The 27,433-nt window shown below is 40.0% G+C and overlaps 1 protein-coding gene across 1 annotated transcript in view; it reads right to left on the bottom strand.

The window, feature by feature from the left end:
* Positions 1 to 13,449: 13,449 nt before the first annotated feature.
* Positions 13,450 to 27,433, bottom strand: part of LOC103346511 (glutamate receptor ionotropic, NMDA 2A) — a 184,126-nt gene continuing 170,142 nt past the window's right edge. Inside the window, exons 4-5 of the transcript XR_016226044.1 lie at positions 19,686 to 19,966; positions 13,450 to 13,582 (exon numbers count right to left, since the gene is read on the bottom strand). The gene's annotated coding sequence lies outside the window, so the exon portion shown is untranslated. The remainder of the gene's footprint in view (positions 13,583 to 19,685; positions 19,967 to 27,433) is intronic.

Raw genomic sequence — 27,433 nt, 5'->3', positions numbered from 1 at the left:
GAATGTTGAACCCACAGGAGCCAGAGATCAGAAGCTGACTGCCTAATATTCCACTCAGCTGTGCGGAATTTCTTCCCTTCTGAATCAAAAAAAAAAAAAAAAGAGAGAGAGAGACAGAGAGAGAGAGAGATTTACCATGCCTAACCTGGGTGTGTCACCTTTGGCAGACCCTTAACCCTGAAGAACCAAACAGAGCACTCTGGCCACACCCATCTCAAGCCTCTAAGGCTCCATCAAAAGCAGACAGTCCACTTAATACAGTGATAGTATATAACAAGAAAAAACACCACAGCAAGGGAAGAAGAATCCAAAGAATATCTCCACAATGCCAAGCAACAAATGCAGAAACCGAGGAAACAAGAAAAAGGAAGACATTATGACGCCCCCAAATGAACAAGACACCCCAAGCCAAGATTATGAAGATGATGAGATAGAAGAAATGCAGGATACGGATTTCAAAAAAATTTATGATAAAATCATTTAGAATTTTTCAAAAACAAATTCTTGAACTGAAGAAATCCTTTCTGGACAGGATAGAAAATCTCTCTCATGAAAATGAAATCTTAAGGAGGAATCAAAATGAAATGCAGAAATTAGTTGAACAGGAAAGTGTGATAGTGAAGAGAAATCTAATCTCCAATTAGACTCACAGCACCTACAGGCTAGGAGGGAATGGTGAGACATTGCCCAGATACTAAGAGAGAAAAACTGCCAGCCCAGAATATTATATCCTGCAAAGCTCTCATTTGTGGATCAAGGTGAAGTAAAGACCTTTCAGAGCAAACAGAAATTGAAAGAATATGTCACCACTCGTCCAGCACTGCAAAACATGTTTAAAGATGTGTTAAACACAAAGATATAAACACGGGCATCAATATGAAAGAAGGTAAAGTAAGGAAACCTCACAGCAAAAGATCAGAGGAAGTTCAAAGCACATATTAGAAAATATCTTTGAGAAAATGGCAGGGCAAAGTTACTACTAATCAATAGTCACATTGAACGTTAATGGCCTCAACTCTAGAGTTAAAAGACACAGATTGGCTGAATGGGTTAAGGAACAAAACCCATCTATTTGCTGCTTACAAGAAACACATCTTTCCAACAAAGATGCATGCAGACGAAGTGAAAGGCTGGAAAAAGATATACCATGCCAACAGAGATGAAAAAGAGTGGGTGTAGCCATCCTAATATCAGACAACATAAACTTTACCACAAAAACTGTTAAGAGAGACAAAGAGGGACACTATATAATGATTAAGGGATCAATTCAACAGGAAGGTATAACAATTATCAAGGTATATGCATCTAACTACAGGGCACTGGTTTATTTAAAAGATATGTTAAGGGACTTAAGGGGAGAGTTAGATTCCAATACAATAGTACTGGGGGACTTCAATACTCCACTCTCAGAAATAGACAGATCAATAGGACAGAAGATCAACAAGGATACAGTAGATTTAAACGACACTATAGCCCAAATGGATCTAACAGATATATACAGAGCTTTCAATCCTACAGCTAAAGATTATACATTCTTCTCAGCAGTACATGGAACCTTCTCTAGGATTGACCACATACTAGGCCATAAAGCAAGTCTCAGCAAATTCAAAAGAACTAGAATCATACCATGCAGCTTCTCAGACTATAGGGGAATGAAGTTGGAAATTAGCAACTCAGGAATCCCTAGAGCATACACAAACACATGGAGATTGAACAACATGCTCCTGAATGAACACTGAGTCACAGAAGAAATCAAAAGAGAAATCAAAAACTGGCCGGCGCCGCGGCTCACTAGGCTAATCCTCCGCCTAGCGGCGCCGGCACACCGGGTTCTAGTCCCGGTCGGGGCGCCGGATTCTGTCCCGGTTGCCCCTCTTCCAGGCCAGCTCTCTGCTGTGGCCAGGGAGTGCAGTGGAGGATGGCCCAGGTGCTTGGGCCCTGCACCCCATGGGAGACCAGGAAAAGCACCTGGCTCCTGGCTCCTGCCATCGGATCAGCGCGGTGCGCCGGCCGCAGCGCGCTGACCGCGGCGGCCATTGGAGGGTGAACCAACGGCAAAGGAAGACCTTTCTCTCTGTCTCTCTCTCTCACTGTCCACTCTGCCTGTCAAAAAAAAAAATAGAAATCAAAAACTTTCTGGAAGTAAATGAGGATAAGAGCACAACATATCAAAACTTATGGGACGCAGCAAAAGCAGTGTTAAGAGGCAACTTTATAGCAATAGGTGCCTACATCAAGAAATTGGAAAGGCACCAAATAAATGAGCTTTCAATGTATCTCAAGGATATAGAAAAACTGCAGCAAACCAGACCCAAATCTAGTAGGAGAAGAGAAATAATTAAAATCAGAGAAGAAATCAATAGGATTGAATCCAAAACAACATTACAAAAAAATCAGCCAAATGAGGAGCTGGTTGTTTTTTTTTTTATTATTATTACTCAGCATCTTTATTCTTAAGGCAATGATTTCCAATAATTAAAAATTATGAAGACAGTACAAATGCCTATAGGTAGATCACTTGGTTTGGGGGGATAGTAAGACTCCACATGACTTAACTCTCCTTCAGGAGCTAGATTTTATTTTTAACTTTTATTTAATGAATATAAATTTCCAAAGTACGGCTTATGGATTACAATGGCTTCCCCCCCATAACGTCCCTCCCACCCGCAACCCACTCCTTTCCCATTCCCTCTCCCCTTCCACTCACATGAGGATTCATTTTCAATTCTCTTTATATACGGAAGATCAGTTTAGCATACATTAAGTAAAGATTTCAACAGTTTGCTCCCACACAGAAACATAAAGTGAAAAATAATAGATGATATTTTAAATGATGATGAAATCAGATCAGACCTATTGTCATGTTTAATCCCAGTGAGAGTCAAGTTGGGAATTGATAATTTCTTCTTTTTTTATTTTTAACAGAAGATCAGTTTAGTATGCATTAAGTAAAGATTTCAACAGTTTGCACCCCCATAGAAACACAAAGTGAAGTATACTGTTTGAGTACTCGTTATAGCATTAAGTCTCAATGCACAGCACATTAAGGACAGAGATCCTACATGAGGAGTAAGTGCACAGTGACTCCTGTTGTTGACTTTACCAATTGACACTCCTGTTTATGGCATCAGTAATCTCCCTATGCTCCAGTCATGAGTTTCCAAGGCTATGGAAGCCCCTTAAGTTCTCCGACTCTTATCTTGTTTAGACAAGGTCCTAGTCAAAGTGGAGGTTCTCTCCTCCCTTCAGAGAAAGGTACCTCCTTCTTTGAAGACCTGTTCTTTCCACTGGGATCTCACTCACAGAGATCTTTCATTTAGGTTTGTTTGTTTTGTTTTGTTTTGTTTTGTTTTTTGTTTTTTGCCAGAGTGTCTTGGCTTTCCATGCCTGAAAAACTCATGGGCTTTTCAGCCAGATCGGAATGCCTTTAGGGCTGATTCTGAGGCCAGAGTGCTGTTTAGGACATCCGAAATTCTATGAGTCTGCTGAGTATCTCGCTTCCCATGTTGGATCACTCTCCCCTTTATTTATTCTGTCGGTTAGTATTAGCAGGTACTAGACTTGTTTATGTGCTCCCTTTGACTCTTAGTCCTTTCATTATGATCAACTGTGAACTGAAATTGATCACTTGGACTAGTGAGATGGCATTGGCACATGCAACATGGATGGGATTAAATCGGAGTCCCCTGGTATGTTTCTAACTCTACCATTTGGGGCAAGTCAGCTTGAGCATGTCCCAAATTGTACATCTCTTCCCTCTCTTATCCCCACTCTTATGTTTAACAGGGATCACATTTCAGTTAAATTTCAACACTTAAGAATAACTGTGTATTAATTACAGAATAAAACCAGTCATATTAAGTAGAACAGACCAAAAAAAAAAAACTACTAAGAGGGATAATGAATTAAGTACTTCATTAACAGTCAGGGCTATGCTGATCAAGTCACCATTTCTCATAGCGTCCATTTCACTTCAACAGGTTTCCTTTTTGGTGTTCAGTCAGTTGTCATCGATCAGGGAGAACATATGGTATTTGTCCCTTTGGGACTGGCTTATTTCACTCAGCATGATGTGTTCCAGATTCCTCCATTTTGTTGCAAATGACTGGATTTCACTGTTTCTTACTGCGGTATAGTATTCTAAAGAATACATATCCCATAATTTCTTTATCCAGTCTACCGATGATGGGCATTTAAGTTGGTTCCAGGTCTTGGCTATTGTGAATTGTGCTGCAATAAACATTAGGGTGCAGACCGCTTTTTTTGTTTGCCAATTTAAATTCCTTTGGGTAAATTCCAAGGAGTGGGATGGCTGGGTCGAACGGTAGGGTTATCTTCAGGTTTCTGAGGAATCTCCAGACTGACTTCCATAGTGGCTTGACCAGTTTGCATTCCCACCAACAGTGGGTTAGTGTCCCTTTTCCCCCACATCCTCGCCAGCATCTGTTGTTGGTAGATTTATGTAGGTGAGCCATTCTAACCGGGGAGAGGTGGAACCTCATTGTGGTTTTTATTTGCATTTCCCTGATTGCTAGTGACCTTGAACATTTTTTCATGTGCCTGTTGGCCATTTGGATTTCCTCTTTTGAAAAATGTCTATTGAGGTCCTTGGCCCATCTCTTAAGTGGGTTGTTTGTTTTGTTTTTGTGGAGTTTCTTGATCTCTTTGTAGATTCTGGTTATTAACCCTTTATCTGTTGCATAGTTTGCAAATATTTTTTCCCATTCTGTCGGTTGCCTCTTCACTCTCCTGACTGTTTCTTTTGCAGTACAGAAACTTCTCACTTTGATGCAATCCCAATAGTTGATTTTGGCTTTGACTGCCTGTGCCTCCCGGGTCTTTTCCAGAAATTCTTTGCCTGTGCCAATATCTTGAACGGTTTCTCCAATGTTCTCTAATAACTTGATGGTGTCAGGTCATAGATTTAGGTCTTTGATCCACGTTGAGTTGATTTTTGTGTAAGGTGTAAGGTAGGGGTCTTGCTTCATGCTTCTGCACATGGAAATCCAGTTTTCCCAGCACCATTTATTGAATAGACTGTCCTTGCTCCAGGAATTGGTTTTAGATCCTTGATCAAATATAAGTTGGCTGTAGATGTTTGGGTTGATTTCTGGTGTTTCAATTCTGTACCATTGGTCTATCCATCTGTTTCTGTACCAGTACCATGCTGTTTTGATAACAACTGCCCTGTAGTATGTCCTGAAATCTGGTATTGTGGTGCCTCCAGTTTTGTTTTTGTTGTACAAGATTGCTTTAGCTATTCGAGGTCTCTTGTGCCTCCATATAAATTTCAGCACCATTTTATCCAGATCTAAGAAGAAGGTCTTTGGTATCTTGATTGGTATTGCATTGAATCTATAAATTACTTTTGGGAGAATGGACGTTTTGATGATATTGATGCTTCCCATCCATGGGCATGGAAGATTTTTCCATTTTTTGGTATCCTCTTCTATTTCTTCCTTTAAGGTTTTGTAATTTTCATCGTACAGATCTTTAACGTCCTTGGTTAAGTTTATTCCAAGGTATTTGATTGTTTTTGTAGCTATTGTGAATGGGATTGATCTTAGAAGTTCTTCCTCAGCCATGGCATTTTCTGTGTATACAAAGGCTGTTGATTTTTGTGCATTGATTTTATACCCTGCTACTTTGCCAAACTCTTCTATGAGTTCCAATAGTCTCTTAGTAGAGTTCTTTGGGTCCCCTAAATAAAGAATCATATCATCTGCAAAGAGGGATAGTTTGAGTTCTTCCTTCCCAATTTGTATCCCTTTAATTTCTTTTTCTTACCCAATAACTCTGGCTAGAACTTCCAGAACTATGTTGAATAGCAGTGGTGAGAGTGGGCATCCCTGTCTGTTACCGGATCTCAGTGGAAATGCTTCCAACTTTTCCCCATTCAATAGGATGCTGGCTGTGGGTTTTTCGTAAATTGCTTTGATTGTATTGAGGAATGTTCCTTCTATACCCAGTTTGCTTAGAGTTTTCATCATGAACGGGTGTTGTATTTTATCAAATGCTTTCTCGGCATCTATTGAGATAATCATATGGTTTTCTTTTGCAGTGTGTTAATGTGGTGTATCACATTGATTGTTTTGCGCACATTAAACCATCCCTGCATACCAGGGATAAATCCCACTTGGTCTGGGAGGATGATCTTTCTGATGTGTTGTTGCATTCTATTGGCGAGAATTTTATTGAGGATTTTTGCATCTATGTTCATCAGGGATATTGGTCTGTAATTTTCTTTCAATGCTGCATCTTTTTCCGGCTTAGGAATTCAGGTGATGCTGGTTTCATAGAAAGAATTTGGGAGGACTCCCTCTTTTTCGATTGTTCTGAATAGTTTGAGTAGAATTGGAGTCAGTTCTTCTTTAAATGTCTGGTAGAATTCAGCAGTGAATCCATCTGGTCCTGGGCTTTTCTTTGTTGGGAGGGCCTTTATTACTGTTTCAATTTCTGTTTCAGTTATGGGTCTATTTAGGTTTTCAATGTCTTCCTGGTTCAATTTAGGTAGGTTGCATGTGTCCAGGAATCTATCCATTTCTGATAGATTTGTTTCCCTGTTTGCTGGCATACAAGTCCTTGTTGTAATTTCTGATGATTCTTTTTATTTCTGTGGTGTCTGTTGTTGCGTTTCCTTTTTCATCTCTGATTTTATTGATTTGGGTCTTTTCTCTTCTTTTTTTTTAGTTAGTTGAGACAGTGGGGTGTCAATTTTGTTTATTTTTTCAAAAAACCAGCTCCTCGTTTGGCTGATTTTTTGTAATGTTTTTTTGGATTCAATCCTGCGGATTTCTTCTCTGATTTTAATTATTTCTCTTCTACTAGGTTTGGGTCTGGTTTGCTGTAGGTTTTCTAGATCCTTGAGGTACATTGAAAGCTCATTTATTTGGTGCCTTTCCAATTTCTTGATGTAGGCACCTATTGCTATAAAGTTGCCTCTTAACACTGCTTTTGCTGCGTCCCATAAGTTTTGATATGTTGTGCTCTTATCCTCATTTACTTCCAGAAAGTTTTTGATTTCTCTTTTGATTTCTTCTGTGACCCAGTGTTCATTCAGGAGCATGTTGTTCAATCTCCATGTGTTTGTGTATGCTCTAGGGATTCCTGAGTTGCTAATTTCCAACTTCATTCCCCTATAGTCTGAGAAGCTGCATGGTATGATTCTAGTTCTTTTGAATTTGCTGAGACTTGCTTTATGGCCTAGTATGTGGTCAATCCTAGAGAAGGTTCCATGTACTGCTGAGAAGAATGTAAAATCTTTAGCTGTAGGATTGAAAGTTCTGTATAGATCTGTTAGATCCATTTGGGCTATAGTGTCATTTAAATCTACTGTATCCTTGTTGATCTTCTGTCCTGTTGATCTGTCTATTTCTGAGATGGAGTATTGAAGTCCCCCAGTACTATTGTATTGGGGTCTAAGTCTCCCTTTAAGTCCGTTAAAATCTTTTAGATAAACTGGTGCCCTGTAGTTAGATGCATATACCTTGATAATTGTTATATCTTCTTGTTGTATTGATCCCTGAATCATTATATAGTGTCCCTCTTTGTCTCTCTTAACAGTTTTTGTGGTAAAGTTTATGTTGTCCGATATTAAGATGGCTACGCCCGCTCTTTTTTCATTTCTGTTGGCATGGTATAACTTTTTCCATCCTTTCACTTTCAGTCTGTATGGATCTTTGTTGGAAAGATGTGTTTCTTGTAAGCAGCAAATAGATGGGTTTTGTTCCTTAACCCATTCAGCCATTTGGTGTCTTTTAACTGGACTTGTATCTCAAGGATCTAGAAAAACTGCAGAAAACCAGACCCAAATCTAGTAGGAGAAGAGAAATAATTAAAATCAGAGAAGAAATCAACAGGATTGAATCCAAAACAACATTCCAAAAAATCAGCCAAACGAGGAGCTGGTTTTTTGAAAAAATAAACAAAATTGACGCCCCACTGTCCCAACTAACTAAAAAAAGATGACCCAAATCAATACAATCAGAGATGAAAAAGGAAATGTAACAAGAGACACCGCAGAAATAAAAAGAATATTCAGAAATTACTACAAGGACCTGCATGCCAGCGAACAGGGAAGTCTATCAGAAACACATAGATTCCTGGACACATGCAACCTACCTAAATTGAACCAGGAAGACATACAAAACCTAAAAATCCAATAACTGAGACAGAAATTGGAACAATAATAAAGGCCCTCCCAACAAGAAAAGCCCAGGACCAGATGGATTCACTGCTGAATACTCCCAGACATTTAAAGAAGAACTGACTCCAATTCTACTCAAACTATTCAGAACAATCAAAAAAGAGGGAGTCCTCCCAAATTCTTTCTATGAAACCAGCATCACCTGAATTCCTAAGCCGGAAAAAGATGCAGCATTGAAAGAAAATTACAGACCAATATCCCTGATGAACATAGACGCAAAAATCCTCAATAAAATTCTTGCCAATAGAATGCAACAACACATCAGAAAGATCATCCTCCCAGACCAAGTGGGATTTATCCCTGGTATGCAGGGATGGTTTAATGTGCGCAAAATAATCAATGTGATACACCACATTAACACACTGCAAAAGAAAAACCATATGATTATCTCAATAGATGCCGAGAAAGCATTTGATAAAATACAACACCCTTTCATGATGAAAACTCTAAGCAAACTGGGTATAGAAGGAACATTCCTCAATACAATCAAAGCAATTTACGAAAAACCCACAGCCAGCATCCTATTGAATGGGGAAAAGTTGGAAGCACTTCCACTGAGATCCGGTAACAGACAGGGATGCCCACTCTCACCACTGCTATTCAACATAGTTCTGGAAGTTCTAGCCAGAGCTATTGGGTAAGAAAAGAAATTAAAGGGATACAAATTGGGAAGGAAGAAATCAAACTATCCCTCTTTGCAGATGATATGATTCTTTATTTAGGGGATCCAAAGAACTCCACTAAGAGACTATTGGTTCTCATAGAAGAGTTTGGCCATGTAGCAGGATATAAAATCAATGCACAAAAACCAACAGCCTTTGTATACACAGGCAATGCCACAGCTGAGAAAGAACTGCTAAGATCAATCCCGTTCACAATAGCCACAAAAACAATCAAATACCTTGGTATAAACTTAACCAAGGATGTTAAAGATCTCTACGATGAAAATTACAAAACCTTAAAGAAAGAAATAGAAGAGGATACCAAAAAATGGAAAAATCTTCCATGCCCATGGATGGGAAGCATCAATATCATCAAAACGTCCATTCTCCCAAAAGTAATTTATAGATTCAATGCAATACCAATCAAGATACCGAAGACCTTCTTCTCAGATCTGGAAAAAATCGTGCTGAAATTCATATGAAGACTCAGGAGACCTTGAATAGCTAAAGCAATCTTGTACAACAAAAACAAAGTCGGAAGCAACACAATACCAGATTTCAGGACATACTACAGGGCAGTTGTTATCAAAACAGCATGGTACTGGTACAGAAACAGATGGATAGACCAATGGTACAGAATTGAAACACCAGAAATCAACCCAAACATCTACAGCCAACTTATATTTGATCAAGGATCTAAAACCAATTCCTGGAGCAAGGACAGTCTATTCAATAAATGGTGCTGGGAAAACTGGATCTCCACATGCAGAAGCATGAAGCAAGACCCCTACCTTACACCTTACACAAAAATCCACTCAACGTGGATTAAAGACCTAAATCTACGACCTGACACCATCAAGTTATTAGAGAACATTGGAGAAACCCTTCAAGATATTGGCACAGGCAAAGAATTTCTGGAAAAGACCCGGGAAGCACAGGCAGTAGAAGCCAAAATTACCATTTGGGATTGCATCAAATTCAGAAGTATCTGTACTGCAAAAGAAACAGTAAGGAAAGTGAAGAGGCAATGGACGGAATGGGAAAATATTTGCAAACTATTCAACAGATAAAGGGTTAATAACCAGAATCTACAAAGAAATCAAGAAACTCCACAACATCAAAACAAACAACCCACTTAAGAGATGGGCCAAGGACCTCAATAGACATTTTTCAAAAGAGGAAATCCAAATGGCCAACAGACACATGAAAAAATATTCAAGATCACAAGCAGTTTCACCTCACCCCAATTAGAATGGCTCACATTCAGAAATCTACCAACAACAGATGCTGGCGAGGATGTGGGGAAAAGGGACACTAACCCACTGTTGGTGGGAATGCAGACTGTTAAAGCCACTATGGAAGTCAGTCTGGAGATTCAGCAGAAATCTGAACATAACCCTACCATTCAACCCAGCCACCCCACTCCTTGGAATTTACCCAAAGGAAATTAAATTGGCAAACAAAAAAGCGGTCTGCACATTAATGTTTATTGCAGCTCAATTCACAATAGCTAAGACCTGGAATCACCGAAATGCCCATCAATAGTAGATTGGATAAAGACATTATGGGAAATGCACTCTATAGAATACTATACAGCAATCAAAAATAATGAAATCAGGTCATTTGCAACAAAATGGAGGAATCTGGAAAACACCATGCTGACTGAATTAATCCAGTCCGAAAGGGAAAATATCATATGTTTTCCCTGATCAGTGACAACGAACTGAGCACCAAAGGGGAAACTTGTTGAAGTGAAATGGACACAATGAAAAACAGTGACTTGATCAGCCCTTGTCATCACTGTTGCTGTACAATTTAATACTTTATCCCTTTTAGTACATTTTGTTCTAGTACTATTGGGTTGAACTCTGTAATTAACACACAATTATTCTTAGGTGTTTAAATTTTAACTGAAAAGTGATCCCTGTTAAATATAAGAGTGGGAATAAGAGAGGGAGGAGATGTACATTTTGAAACATGCTCATTTGAACTTGCCCCAAATGGTGGAGTTAGAAACCTGCCAGAGGATTCCAATTCAATCCCATCAAGATTGCATGTACCAATGCCATCTCACTAGTCCAAGTGATCAATTTCAGTTCACAACTGATCACACTGATAGGTCCAAGAATCACAGGGATCACAAAAACAAGATTAGTGTCTGCTAATACTAACTGACAGAATCAAAAAGGGAGAGAACAATCCAACATGGGAAGCGGGATACACAGCAGACTCATAAAATGGCAGATGTCCTAAATGGCACTCTGGCCTCAGAATCAGCCCTTAAGGCAGTCAGAAATGGCTGAAGACCCCATGAGAGTATTTTAGGCATGGAAAGCCAAGACACTCTGGGGTAAGAAAAAAAAAGAAGACCTAAGTGGAAGATCTCTGCGAGTGAGATCCCAGTGGAAGGAACGGGGCCATCAAAGAAGGACGTACCTTTCTCTGAAGGGAGGAGAGAACTTCCACTTTGACTATGACCCTGTCGGAATAAGATCGAAGTTGGCGAACTCAAAAGGCTTCCATAGCCTCAGTAACTCATGACTAGAGCCTAGGCAGATTATTGATGCCATAAACAAGAGTGCCAAATTGTTAAGTCAAGAACAGGAGTCACTGTGTCCTTACTCCTCATGTGGGATCTGTCCTTAAGGTGTTGTCCTACGTGAAGTAATGCTATAACTAGTACTGAAACAGTATTTTACACTTTGTGTTTCTGTGCAGGTGCAAACTGATGAAATATTTACTCAATATATACTAAATTGATCTTCTGTATATAAAGATAATTGAAAATGAATCTTGATGTGAATGGAATGGGAGAGGGAGCTGGAGATGGGAGAGGTGCGAGTGGGAGGGAAGTTATGGGGGGAAGCCATTGTAATCCATAAACTGTACTTTGGAAATTTATATTTACTAAATAAAAGTTTAAAAAAATAGAAAGAAAGAATATATTTGCAACTTAAAAAAAACAGCAAAAAAACCACCAATCAGGTTATGAAATTGCCAAAGGAACGCAACAGACAGTTCCCCATAGATACACAGATGGCCAACAAATATAGGAAAAAATGCTCAACATCACAAGCTATCAGGGAAATGCAAGTCCAAACTACAATGGGATATCAGCTCACACGTATATACTGGCTAAAACCGAAAGGACAGAGAGTCACAATGAGGAGGAGGATATGGGAAAAGTGGAACACTTACACACTGGTGGTAAAAATTTAAATTAGTGCAACTACTGTGGAAAACGATATAAAGATTTCTTAAGAAAATAAAAACAGACTTGTCATATGATGGAACAATTCCTCTACTGATATAACCCAAAATACATGAACGTATTGTATCAGACATACGTTCACCACAATATTTATTGCAGTATGCTTCACGGCAGGGAAAACAAGAAATTGTCAAGGACTTCAAACATCATCAGTTGAATTGATAAGAATAATTCTCTATCTCTCTGTACACAGACACACACACACACACACACACACAATGAAACAAACTTACAAATTCCTCTTTCCACAGACTTTTTCATTGACCCTCATGATGCTCTCTGCAATATCTTAAATAACTAGAACAAATGTGGGCACATAGCAGACACTCCTTTGAAAGCCAAGAAAAATATATTTACCAAGAGAAACTCCTCTGCCCATATTCTGACTTCCACAAGCCACAAACTTCATTCACAGGCTAAAACATGTTCTCCCTGTTCCCAAGACCCCTATCAACCCAGTTTTCTTTCAGATAACATCTTCTCCATCTCTTGGTAGTCTGCACACTTTGGTCAAATTTCCTGATTAACTCAGCACCCATTCCCCAGTCCCTCCTGAAAGTTCCCTCTGCCCGCCTCCTGATATCCCTTCCCTCACTTTTCATAAGGTTTCTCCCCAGGGCCTATCCTGGACCTCACACTCTGATACTCCACTAGTTCTTACAAGCAGACCTATTACAGCTCTTCCCTATTACAACTCTCCTCAAAGTTGCCTGCCTTCCTCCCCACAATCCTTCCATTTTCCTTTTTCTATCATAGGATGGTGACATACAGACACAAACTGTTTTCAGCTCCCAAAACCTTGCACGCCCCAGGTTCTTCCATGGCATCTAACCCTCCACTCCCACTGCATGAAGTACTTGCAATCCCATCGTCCTTAGCCTGAAAATCTAAAACCCAAACAACTATTACCACATCTCTCCAAACCAGACTCTTATGTTTTTCCTCTGATTAAACATTTGACAGTTTTCCTCCCAGATTCCCCTCCCACTGCCTGGACAACCATTCTTCCCTTCTTAGCATGTTCTTTGCCCCACAATTCTCGGCAAAGACCCAGGGAAATCATTCACCAATATCTTATTCAACTCTGTCTCTGTGGTTCCTCTATTCTAGGAACACTAGACCCCCACATTTCTGTCTCCACATGTATATAGGGCTCCCAACACTTGACCTTCCTTCACAAAGTCTGGAAGTCCACTTTGCTGTCAGCCTGGCAGCCCAACCCCAGGGCACAGGGTTCCCTTCCCTTCCCTTCTCTCCTCCTTGGGCCCAAGGGCTGCCATCAACAGGACACAGCCACATGTACTACTAACCAGTTGCTCCAGTCCAGGGTGAAGGCACAGCTGGGTTTTACAAGAAAGCAGAGCAGTCCCCAGAAATGGAAGATTACCCAGCAGCTGAACTTCCGTGTCAACTCTGTGTCCAATTTCATATCCATGAAAATGTCTACAATAAAGTTACAAAACATTAAGAAATGGAAGACGACACACAAAAATGGAAAAATCTTCCATGTTGACTCATTGGCAAAATCAACATAATGCAAATATCCATTCTACCATAAGCAATTTACAGACACAATGGGATCCCAAGCAAAGGTCAAATAGCATTTTGCCCAGATGGAGAGAAAACAATGCTAAAATTCATATGAAAACACAGAACATCTGAATAGAGAAGGCAACCTTAAACAACATTGACAAAACTTGAAGCATCACAATAACAGATTGCAAGACACAGCACAGGACAGTTACAATCAAAACAGCATGCTATAGGCAAAAAAAAAAAAAATGACAACAATGGAACAGAAAAGAAACACCTGAAATAATGCACACATCTACAACTAATCTATCTTTCAAGAAGGAGCTAAAGATCAATCCCAGGTTCAAAGGACCGTTTCTTTATAAAAAGGTCCTGAGAAAACTGGACCTCTACATGCAGAAGTATGAAAGAAGACCCATACTTTCCACCTTATACAAAAAGCAACTAAAACACGTCAAGGAACAAAATCTAAACCTCAATATCATCATATTATTAGAGAACATTGGGGAATACTGGAAAACATTGGCTTAAAGACAGATTTCTGGGAAAAAATGCCAGTAGCACAATAAAAGCTGAAACAAACAAATGTGATTCCATCAAGCTGAGAAGCTTCTGCACTACAAAAGGAACACTCAGAAAAGTAAAGAGGCAACCAAAAGGATGGGAGAAACTATTTGCTAACTATGAAACTGATAAAAGATTAATATCCAGGCCAGCGCTGCCGCTCAATAGGCTAATCCTCCACCTGCAGCGCTAGCACTCTGGGTTCTAGTCCCGGTCAGGGCGCCAGATTCTGTCCCTCTTGCTCCTCTTCCAGTTCAGCCCTCTGCTGTGGCCAGGAGTGCAATGGAGGATGGCCCAAGTCCTTGAGCCCTGCACCTGCATGGGAGACCAGGAGAAGCACCTGGCTCCTGGCTTTGGAGCAGCGTGGTGTGCTAGCCGCAGCAGCCAATTGGGGGTGAACCAATGGAAAAAGGAAGACCTTTCTCTCTGTTTCCCTCTCTCTCACTGTCTAACTCTGCCTGTCAAAAAATAAAGATTAATATCCAGAATCTAAAAAGAGCAAAGTCAAGAGGCTTTGAATAAGAGAAAATAATCTGCCAACTATAAAACTTATAAAAGATTAATAGCCACAATCTACAAAGAGTTCAAGGAACTCAACAACAACAAAACAAAAATTCCATTTAAAAATAGGCAAAGGACTTGAACAGGCATGTTTCAAGAGAGGAACTTCATATGGCCAACAGACACATGAAAAAAGGCTCAGGATCGCTAGCCATCAGGTTTCACCACACCACAGTCAGAATGGCTCTCATACTAAAATCAACAAATGATAAATGCTGCTGAGGATCTGGCACTATGCTACCCTAATACACTGTTGGTAGAAATGTAACCTGGGGAAGCCATTGCCTAAGACAGTATGGAGATACCTCAGAAAGCTGAAAATAAATCTTCCATATGACTCAGCAATCCTTCTCCTGGTGATTTACCCCTAGGAAATGAAATCAGCAGATTTTAAAGGGTTATCTGTACCTCCAGGTTTACTGCAGCTCAGTTCACAATAGCTGAGATACGGAATGAAACCTGATGTCCATGAACTGATGACAGGAAGTCGAGAGTCTCCAGAAGAACAAGATTGCCTGGCAGCTGAGGTTAAGTGTCCACTCTGCATTAGTTTCACATCCGAGTCCTTCTTAGGGGGGGAGGTGAGGCAGACAGCTGCATCATGGCTTCCTCACACCTGAGCCCCTGCCCAACCCCCGCTGCCTCTGAACCAGTGGATTTGCAGGGAAAACACTGCTGGGAAGCACCGGGATCCCCCATCCTTTGAGGCAGGCCCTGGGCATCTCTCTGTCCAAAAACTTAAACACAACAAGTCCATCCTGCACTCTACAAGCCTGCTGAACCGCTACTGCCAATGCCAGCCAACAACGACACTGCCTTGGATATAGCCTACTTCTCCCCTAGGCCTACTGCGCAAGTACCACCCAACTAACACCCATCCCTTCCTCCCAGAAACACAGCGTCAGCAGAACAGGCCGCACTGCCTTGAAGAACCAGGGGCCACAGCCTGAGCCCCAGCCTGACATGCCTTTCCTGTGCTCACCATGATCAGGAGCACTCCAAGGGCATCGTTGCTCCCAATCCAGCCCACCAGAAGCTCAGGGCAGTGTGGAGCTCTCTACACCTCCCGGGCTAACACCCAGCCTCTCCCACATGGCGCACAGCTCTGCCAAACTGCCCATGGTCAGGGCTACTGAACGGCAGATACCTGCCCAGCATCCTTGGCCTGGTCGGTGCCAGGGTTGCTGCCCGGAGTCAGACAAACAAGTGCACAATGTGTTATGCCCCTGACAGGGAGGTAGGGTAGGGACTATCACTGTGTACCTAAATTGCATTTATGAAATGCATGGAATTTGGATCTCTTAACTAAAAAACAGTATCTTACAAGAACACCTGAACTGTCTTCTCTTGGTCGTTTCCTAGCCCCTCCCCTATGTCAAAATTGTAGGTGACACAGTTGCTCATCACTTTGTCCCTGAGAACAGGCTGCCTTGTTTGAAATACTAACTCAGAACATTTCATCCCACAACTTGCAGAATACATATTCTTCTCATCAGTCCCTGGAGCTTTGTCTAGGACACAACATATGATAGGATATAAAGCAAGCCTAGAAAACTCAATAACTGAAATCAGTTCATGCATCTTCTATGATCAAAATGAAAGGAAACAGGAAATCAACAACTTAGGAAACTCCAGAACATATGCAAACACGTGGAGTCCGAGCAACATGCTCCTGAATTAATGGTTGGTCTTAGGAGAAATCAAAATGAAAATCCAGAAATTTCTGGAAATGATTAAAGATAACAGTACAACATAGCAAAACGTATGGGACACAGCAAATGCAATGTTAACAGGAAACTTTATAACAACTTGTGCCTACAACAAGATATTGGAAAGGAATCAAATAAATGAGCTTTTCAATGCATCACAAAATCTAGAAAAACAACGTATCAAACTCCAAATTAGTAGGATGACAGAAATCATGGAAATTTGAGAAGAAATGAACAAAGCTGAAGAAAAACATTATAAAAGATCATTGAGGCCAGCGCCATGTCTCAATAGGCTAATCCTCCACTTGCGGCGCTGCCACACCGGATTCTAGTTCTGGTCGGGGTGCCAGATTCTGTCCCGGTTGCACCTCTTCCTGTCCAGCTCTTTCCTGTGGCCCGGGAGTGCAGTGTAGGATGGCCCAAGTGCTTGGGCCCTACATCCGCGTGGGTGATCTGGAGGAAGCACCTGGCTCCTGGCTTCAGATCGGCGCAGTGCACCAGCCAGAGCGGCCATTTAGAGAATGAAGCAACGAAAAGGAAGACCTTTCTGTCTCTCTCTCTGTCTAAATCTGCCTGTCCAAAAAAAAATAAAAAGATCACTGATATGAAAATCTGGTTAAAAAATATTTTTTAGAAAATTGCTGAAAATCTCCAAAACAACAACAACAACAAAACAGGAATAAGACCCCAATCAGTAAAATCAGAAATGAAAAACAAACTGTAATAATAGAAACCCAATAATAAAAACAACTATCTGAATTCCTACAATGTACTGTTTGCCAATGAATTGGAAATTCTTGGAAAATCTCCCTCACTCCACAAATCTGCCTTTCAATTAAATAAATATTTAAAAAACATAATTATTTCAATAGATGAAAACAGCTGGAAAATATGCAAAAGCCTTTCAGAAAGAAAGCCTCAGGGAATCTGACAACAGAAAGAACATTCCTCTACACAATCAAGGCAATTTATGTCAAACCGACTGATAGCATCTTATGAATGGGGATAAGTTGGAAGCATTCCCAACTACGATCTGGAATCAGACAAGGATGCACTCTCATTACTGCTATTCAATATAGATCTGGAAGTTTTAGAGCCATTAGGCAAGAAAAAGAAATCAAATGGATACAAATTGGGAAGGAGGAAGTCAAACTATCCCTCCTTCAAAAGGACATGATTTTATAAATGGGGGAACCAAGAAACTCCACCACGAGACCATTAAAACTCATAACAGAGTTTGGAAAAGTGGCAGGATATAAAATCAACACACAAAAATCAATAGAATTTGTATACACACAATATCAGGGCTGAGAAACAACTTCGAAGATCCATTCCATTCACAATAGCTACTAAAATTTAAATAACTTTGAATAAAGGTATCCAAGGAGCTTGAAGCTTTAAAAAGCAACTCCAATACTTTTACAACTATTTCAAAATAATAAACTGGAAGCAGTAGGATTCAACTCTAACAAACACTTTTTGAGAGGCTGGCATTACTTTAACCACAAAAGATAACAAAACATGAAATACAAAGAAAACTGAAGGCCTATATGCATAATGAAAAAGATGCAAAGATTCTTAACAAAATTCTAGCCTAACAAAACCAAAACCACATGCTGAAGCTCACATAAAACCTTCAATTGGAATTTATATCAGAAATGCCATGATGTTCCACATTTGCAAATTAATACACATGATGAATTTTATCAAAAAAATGGAAGAATAAAACCACATTGTCTGGGCTGGCGCTGTGTTACAGAGGGTTAAATCCAAAACACATAATGCCGGCATCTCATATGGGTGCCATTTAGCATCCAGGCTGCTCCACTTTCAATCCTGCTCCCTCCTAACATGCCTGGGAAAATGTTGGAGGATGTCCCAATTAGTTGGGGCCATGCAGCCACATGGGAGACTTGGAAGAAGGTTCTGGATCCTGATGGCTCAGTTTGGCCATCAAGGTCTTTTGGGGAATGAACTAGCAAACAGAAGACCTCTCTCCCTCCCTCCTTCTCTTTTGCTCTTGCTCTACTTATATCTCTCTGTATAAATCTTGCAAACAAATGAAATAAATCTTTTGAAAACCACATCATCTAATTAGATACAGATATCAGTAGAATAAAAAATGATTAAAAACTACACAAAATATACACAGAAGGAATACATATCAATATCATAATGGCTATGTATGACAAACCAACAGCCAATGTCATGCTGCATGGGGAGAATGTGAAATCATTTTGTCAAACATATAACAACACAAAGATGTCCCTTTTACCACTCTTACTGAATGCAGTCTCCATATCGGAGACCTGGAAGAAACTCCTGACTCCTAGCTTTGGATCAGCCCAGCAATGGGCCCTGTGGCCATTTCGGGAGCAAAGCAGCAGATGGAAGACCTCTATCTCTGTGTTTCCCTATCTCTGGATCTCTGCCACTTAAGAATATATATTTTTTTGAAAAAAGATCACTACGCAGCTCACGTGGAACTTGCCCACCCTACCTTTAACTGATGAAGAATTAAGAGTGGGAACAAGAGAAGGAGGAAGAAGAAGGCTGGGAGTGCAGGCTTGAGAGATGCTAGCATGGGAAGTAGTATCAGTATGTTTGAATCTGTATATAAGAAATACATGAAATTTACATACCTGATATAAAATTTTAAAAAGTACATAATCTTCTAACCAGACTAACAAAAATGATAAAAACTCCAGTAAATAAAATTACAGAAAAAAAGCAGAGATTATAATCTACATCACTGAAACACAAGGTTTCAGAGAAATTGCTATTCAGTACTATATGCTAATAAACTGGAAAACTAGAAGAAACAGAGGAATCCCTGGATAACAAATACACGTGACCTACTAAGATTAAATCCAGAAGATATAGACAACCTAAAAAGACTCATAAAAATCAATGAAAACTAAAACACCCACCAAAAACACTGCTAGAACTGACTAAGTAAATAAGTTAGAGGTTACAAATAAACATACCTTGTAACCCGCAGTCCTGTCCTCCAGCGCAAGCCCAGCCACCCGCTTCTCCGCTTCCCACAGCTGAGCCGCCGCCTGCCCCCACGGCCGCCAGCCTGCGGACATGCGTGTCTACACTGCTCCGAGGAGCCACGACCCCCCCCCCCCGCGGCGAGGTCCCAGGCCTCTCATTGTTTCATAAGAAAAACTCACCTTCACTCCCGCACTCTCTGGGCCAGTACAGCTGCCGAAAACGCCGCCATCAGCCGAGAATTCCGGCAGCCGACGACATGCCTCCACCAGCAGATAATACCGTCTTGCTCTCCACCAGGCCGACTGCGCAAGCGCCAGCCATCTAGGACCCGCCTCTTCCTCCCAGTAAGCACAGCAGCACCGGAAGTTGCCAGGCAGCGTCAAAAACGTGGGTGACAGCAGTCTTGGCTCCGGGCTAAGACTGTGTTGATCTCCGATGTGCTCCAGGTAAGAAACGTTTTCTGGTTAAAAAAAAAAAAAAAAAAGAAAGAAAAAAGAAAAACCTGTCATTTGCAAAAAGAAAAAAAATGGATGCAACTGTAAAACCTTACACTTTAAAATAACCCTTTCCAAAATAAGACAAACACTGTATATTCTCCCTGATCTGTGGTAACAGAGTACCTAAAAGGTGAGCTATATTAGTGATATTGATACTTTGACGTACAATGATTTAGACAACTCTTGTCTTGCAGATAGAATGATTTTAAACAAACCATGTCTTGCCTCTTCAGGAACAGATTTTTTTTTTGATTCTTTCAAACTGTTGAATTCTTTACATAGTGCAGGCTTTATATTATGAGTATAAAATAATTGAAAATAGATTTTTGTATAAAATAAGAATGGGAATCGTGGATAGAGGATGAAGAGGGATGGGAAATAGGACCGGTGCTGTGGCCAAGCAGGTTAACACCCTGGCCTGGAGCACCAGCATTAAATATGGGCGCCAGTTTGAGACTGGCTTCTGCACTTGCGATCCAGCTCTCTGCTATGGCCTGGGAAAGCAGTGGAGGATGGCCCAGGTCCTTGGGCCCCTGACCCATTGGGAGACGCAGAAGAAGCTCCTGGCTCCTGGCTTCAGATCAGCACAGCTCTGACCATTGTGGCCAACTGAGGAGTGAACCATCAGATGGAAGACCTCTCTATGCCTTTCCTCTCTCTCTGTAACTCTGACTTTCAAATAAATAAATAAATCTTTAAAAAAATGAAGAGGGATGGGAGCATGTTCGGGTCGGTGGGTAGGAGTGAGCGAGGGTAGAGTGGGAATAATTAATGTTTCTAAATTTGTATATATGAAATACATCAAGTTTGAATACTTTAAATCAAGTTTCCAGGTAAAAAAGGGAGGTAAAATTTTGAATGATTCATTATGAGAGAGAGAGCTAGAGATAGCTCTCATCTACTGAGTCACTCCCCAAATGCCCTCAAGATGGGACTAAAGCTGAGAAGTAGGATCTTCATCCACGTCTCCCACATGGTTGACAGGAACTAAGGCCTTGAGCCACCCTCCAGGATACACAATAAGGTAGGCCATAAGTCTCAGCTAATTCAACAAATATCAAAATCATACCATGCATCTTCCACAACTACATGGAATGAAGGGGCGAATGACCACACCAAGAACCTCAAGAACATATACAACCACATGGAGACTGAACATGCTCCTGAATGAACTGTGAGTCAGAAAAAATTAAAAAAAGATGAAAACGAATACAGATGACAGTATAACATATCAAAACTTATCAGATACTGGAAAGTTTAGAGAAATTGGTGCCTATACCAAGAAATTGGAAAAGCATCAAATAAGTGAGCCACCAATGTAGCACCCTTGAAAAAAAATGAAATCAAATGCAAAATTATCAAGAGGAAAGAGATATATAAATTAGAGGAGAAATAAACAAAATTGAAAGCAAAAAAGAATATAAATATCAGTGAAATGAAGAACTTGCTTAAAAAATTTATACACTCTTGGTCCAACTATCCTTAAAAAAAAAAGACCCCAATCAGTAAAATCAGAGATGAAAAATGAAAGGTAACAACAGATACCACAGATGATTAAAAGACTTACCCATCAGGAGCTAATACAAAGGACTGTATGCCAACCAATTAAAAAGTCTGTCTCTCCTACTCCGTCTATAATTCTGCCTCACAAATAAATAAATAAAACTTTCAAATAAACCATAGGCTTATTTCAATAGATGCAGAGAAAGCATTTGACGAAATACAACATCTTTTCATAGTGAAAACCTTAAGGAAACTGAGTGTAGTAAGAACATTGCTCAACATAATCAAGGCAATTTATGACAAACCTATAGACAGCATCTTATGAATGGGGAAATGTTGGAAGCATTCCCTGAAGAGCTGGAATCAGACAAGGATGACAACTTGTGCCCTTGCTATTCAATATAGACCTGGAAGTTTTAGCCAGACCTATTAGGCAAGAAAAAGAAATCCAAGGATACAAACTGGGAAGGAGGGAGTCAAATTACCCCTACTTGCGGGTGACAGGATTCTATATATAGGGGAAATAAGTCTCCACTAAGAGATTACTGGAATTCATAAAAAGAGTCTGGGGGAGTGCCAGGATACAAAATTAACACAAAAATCAATAGTCTATGTATAAAATGCCATGGCTGGGAAAGAACTTCTAAGATCAATCCCATTCACAATTGCTACAAAAAAATTAAACACCATGGGATAAAATTAATCAAGGATGCCAAAGTATCTAATATGAAAATTAGCAAACATTAGTGAAAGAAACAGAAGACACAGAAAATGGAAAAATCTTTAATATTCAAGGACTAAAATAATCAATATAATCAAAATGTCCATAGTACCAAAAGCAATTTACAAATTCATGTGATCCCAATTAAAATGCCAATTACATTCTTTTCAGATCTAGGGGAAAAAGATGTTAAAATTCAAATGGAAACACAAGAGACCCAGAATAGCTAATGGAATCTTATATGTGAACAACAAAGCCAGAAGCATCACAATACCAGAATTCAAGACATACTTCAGGACAGTTACAAACAAAACAGCCTGATACTGGCAAAGAATAGACATGTGGACCAATGGAGCACAATAGAAACTCCAAAAACTCAATCCACACATCTACAAATAATTTATCTTTGACAAAGGATCTAAAATCCAACCATGTGACAAGGTCAGTCTCTTCAAAAAATGGTGCATAAAAGGTGGATCTCCCATGCAGAAGTATGAAAATAAAAACCTACCTCATTCTTACAAAAAAACAAACTCAAAAAAGGATCAAAGACCTAAATGTACAACCTAATACCATCAAATTCTTAGAGAACATTGTGGAAATGATGCAAGACATTGCCAGATGCAGACTTCTTGGAACACAGACGTACAGGCAATAAAAGCAAAAACACACAAATGGGATTACATCAAGCTGAGAAGCTTTTGTACTGTAAATGAAAACTCAGCAAAGTGAAGGGCAACTGACAGAATGAGAGAAAATATATGCAAACTATGACCTGATAAATTGTTAATATCCAGAATGTATAAAGTGCTCAAGAAACTCAACAACAACAAAACAAACAATGCAGTTAAGAATGGGCAACAGGCCGGCGCCGCGGCTCACTAGGCTAATCCTCCGCCTAGCGGCGCCGGCACACCGGGTTCTAGTCCCGGGCGGGGCGCCGGATTCTGTCCCGGTTGCCCCTCTTCCAGGCCAGCTCTCTGCTGTGGCCAGGGAGTGCAGTGGAGGATGGCCCAGGTGCTTGGGCCCTGCACCCCATGGGAGACCAGGAAAAGCACCTGGCTCCTGGCTCCTGCCATCGGATCAGCACGGTGCGCCGCCCGCAGCGTGCCGACCGCGGCGGCCATTGGAGGGTGAACCAACGGCAAAGGAAGACCTTTCTCTCTGTCTCTCTCTCTCACTGTCCACTCTGCCTGTCAAAAAAAAAAAAAAAAGAATGGGCAACAGACTTGAACAGACATTCCTCAAGGAAGGAAATGCAAATGACCAACAGACACATGAAAAAATGCTCAGGATCACTAGCCATTAGCGAAATGCAAAATGAAACCACAATGAAGTTTCACCTCACCACAGTTAGAATGGTTTGCATACAGAAATCAACAAACAACAAATGCTGGAAAGGATGTGACAAAACAGTACACAAGTGGCCAGTGCCGTGGTGCACGAGGTGAATCCTCCTCCTGCGGTGCTGGCATCCCATATGGGCACCGGGTTCTAAACCCAGCTTCCCCTCTTCCAGTCCAGCTCTCTGCTGTGGCCTGGAAAAGCAATGAAGGATGGCCCAAGTGCTTGGGCCTCTGCACCCTTATGGGAGACCAGGAAGAGGCACCTGGCTCCTGGATTTGGATCGGTGCAGCTCTGGCAATTGTGGCCATTTGGGGGGTGAACCATTGGATGAACACTTTTCTCTCTGACTCTCACTCTCACTGTCTGTAACTCTTCCTGTCAATTATTAATATAATGATAATAATATATTAATATTATTAATATAAATAACATAATAATAATAACGCAGTACCCTAATCCACTGGGAATGTCATCTGGTGAAGCCATTGTGGAAGACAGTATGGAGACACCTCAAAAGGCTGAAAATAGATGAATCATATGAACCAGCAATGCCACTCATGGGAATTTACCTAAACAAATTGAAATCAGCAGATGAAAGAGTTATCTGTACCCACGTTTATGGCTGCTCAATTCACAACAGCTAAGATATGGAATCAATCCAGATGTCTATCAAATGATGATTAGATAAAGAAATTATGGAGGCCAGCACAAAGTGGGTTAAGCCTCCTACTTGCTGCACCAGCATCCCATAGGTGTTCCTGTTCGAAGCCTGGATCCTCCCTGATGAAGGCCTAGGAAAACAGTGGAAGATGGCCCAAGTCCTTGGGCCCTTGCACCTGCGTGGGAGACCCAAAAGAAGCTCCTGGCTCCTGGCTTTGCATCAGCCCAGTTCTAGCCATTGCATCCATTTAGAGAGTGAACCAGAAGGAAGACCTCTCATTCTCAGATGGAAGATCTCTCGTTCTCTGTCTCTCCCTCTCTCAACTCTGCCTCTCAGAAAAATGAATCTTGAAAAAAGTAACTATGGTATATATACACTATGGAATACTATTCAGCAGGAAAAAATGCAATGAAGTCTTTTGCAACAAAATGGATATAACTAGAAAACATTATACTTAGTGAAATAAGCTAGTCCCCAAAAGACAAATACCACATGTTGTCCCTGATCTGCGGTGACTAATAGAGTATTTAACAGGTAATAATGTGTAGGAATAAAATGAGTATTTTGAGATATGATGCTTTTTTTTACAAGCCTTGTCTCACTTTGAGAAACAATTTATTTTCTTCATACTATTTGTTGAACTTTTTACTTAGTGAATAGTGACTATTTTGAGTATAAAGTTACCTGAAAATATTTTTCTATTAAAATTAACAGTGGATCAGCTTAGTATACCTTAAGTAAGGATTTCAACAGTTTGCTCCCACACAGAAACATAAAGTGAAAAATAATAGATGATTTTTTTTAAATGATGATGAAATCAGAGCAGACCTGTTGTCATGTTTAATCCCAGTGAGAGTCAAGTTGGGAATTGATAATTTCTTTTTCTTTTTTTTTTTTTTTTTTACAGAAGATCAGTTTAGTGTACATTAAGTAAAGATTTCAATCGTTTGCACCCCCATAGAAACACAAAGTGAAATATACTGTTTGAGTACTCGTTATAGCATTAAGTCTCAATGCACAGCACATTAAGGACAGAGATCCTACATGAGGAGTAAGTGCACAGTGACTCCTGTTGTTGACTTTACAAATTGACACTCCTGTTTATGGCATCAGTAATCTCCCTATGCACCAGTCATGAGTTTCCAAGGCTATGGAAGCCCCTTGAGTTCTCCGACTCTTATCTTGTTTAGACACAGTCATAGTCAAAGTGGAGGTTCTCTCCTCCCTTCAGAGAAAGGCACCTCCCTCTTTGAAGACCTGTTCTTTCCACTGGGATCTCACTCACAGAGATCTTTTTGCCAGAGTGTCTTGGCTTTCCATGCCTGAAATACTCTCATGGGCTTTTCAGCCAGATCCGAGTGCCTTTAGGGCTGATCTTCTGTATATTAAGATAATCGAAAATGAATCTTGATGTGAATGGAAGGGGAGAGGGAGTGGGAAAGGGGAGGGTTGTGGGTGGGAGGGACGGTATGGGGGGGGAAGCCATTGTAACCCATGAGTCGTACTTTGGAAATTTATATTCATTAAATAAAAGATAAAAAAAATTAACAGTGGAAACAGGAGAGGGAAGAGGAAGAAGTATGGAAGCATGGGTTAGAGGAAGCGTTGGGTGTGAAGAATCAATACGTTCCTGAATATGTATATGGCAAGTACATGAAATTTGTTTACCTCACATAAAATTTTTAAAAACTAAATAAGCCTCTAACAAGACTGACAAAGAAAAAAAGAGAAAAAAACCTCAAAACCTCAAATAAGTAAGATTAGATGAAAAATCAGACAGTATAATCAACACTACTGAAATACAAGGCTTCAAAAGAAACTGCCATTCAATACTATATGCTAATAAACTGGAAAAAGCAGAAAAATGGAGAAGTTTTTTCAATACAAATAACTTACCAAATTTAATCCAGAAGATACGGATAATCTAGCAGACTCATAAAAAGTAATGGCATTGTAGCAGTAAGCAAAATTCTTCCATCAATAAAAAGCCCATGACTTGATGGCTTTACTATCCAATTCTACAAAACATTTAAAGACAAACTCCAACAATCTTCAGACTATTTGAAAACACTGAACAGGATGGAACACTGTCAAACACTTTTTAGGAGGCCAACATCCCTTTGATGCCAAAAACAAACAAAGACACAAAATGGAAAGAATACTACAGGCCTACATCCTTGAAGAACACAGATAAAAAGATTCTCAACAGAGTACAAAATAAACAATTGAAAACATCAAAAAGCTGATACATAACTATCAATTGGAATTGATCCTAGAAATGCAAGGGTGGTTCCATATTTGCAAAACAATAAATATCATAAATTAATCAACATAATGAAAGAATAGAAACCATACTCTCCTTAGATCCAGAGAAAGCATTTGATATGATGCATTGTGTTTCATGGCACAAAAAAAAACCTCCACAAATTAGGCATAGAAGGAACATGCCTCAAAAACATAAATGTGATATTTGACAAAGAATCAGCCAATATTATACTGAATGAGGAGAAGATGAACGCATTTTGTCAAAATCTGTAACAACACAAGGACATCCACTCTCACCACTCTAACTGAATACAGTACTATACATTTTCACAAGAGCAATTACAGAGGAGAACAAAATAACAGGCACTAAAACTGGAAAAGAACAAGTCAAATAATTAATGTTTGCAGATGCCATGATGTTGCTCCTGGAAGAACACAAACATTCCAGCAAAATGCTGCTTCAACTGATAATCCAATTCAGAAAACTTTAGAAGTACAAGTAAACATTTGAAAAAGCTGCTTTTTACATATTAATGATGGCCTCACTGACAAAGAAAGCAACAAAAATCCAATTTACAATAACCACAAAAATTAGACTATTGAGGAATAAATTTAATCAAATAAGTGAAAGATCTCTATAATGAAAATCATCAAACGCTGACCAAAGAAACCATCAAGGACACAAAACTGGAAAGGTATTCCTTTTTTTGTGGATTGGAAGAATTTGTATCATTAAAATGTCTATCTCATGGAAAGAAATCTACAGAATACCAATGACATTCTCTACAGAATTTAAAAAAACAACCCTCCAATTCATACAGAACCACAGAAGATCCAGAACCGCTAAGGTGAACCTGAGGAAATAAAAATCAAGCTGGAGACATCACAATACCTGACTTCAAAGCATACTAAAAAACTGTATTAACATCACAT

Source organism: Oryctolagus cuniculus, chromosome 19 (genome assembly GCF_051225735.1).
Source record: "Oryctolagus cuniculus isolate XC-2025 breed Fujian yellow rabbit chromosome 19, ASM5122573v1, whole genome shotgun sequence".
Taxonomy (NCBI): domain Eukaryota; kingdom Metazoa; phylum Chordata; class Mammalia; order Lagomorpha; family Leporidae; genus Oryctolagus; species Oryctolagus cuniculus.
Note: the sequence above shows the minus strand (reverse complement) of the source record. Positions and strands in the feature narration are given on the sequence as shown.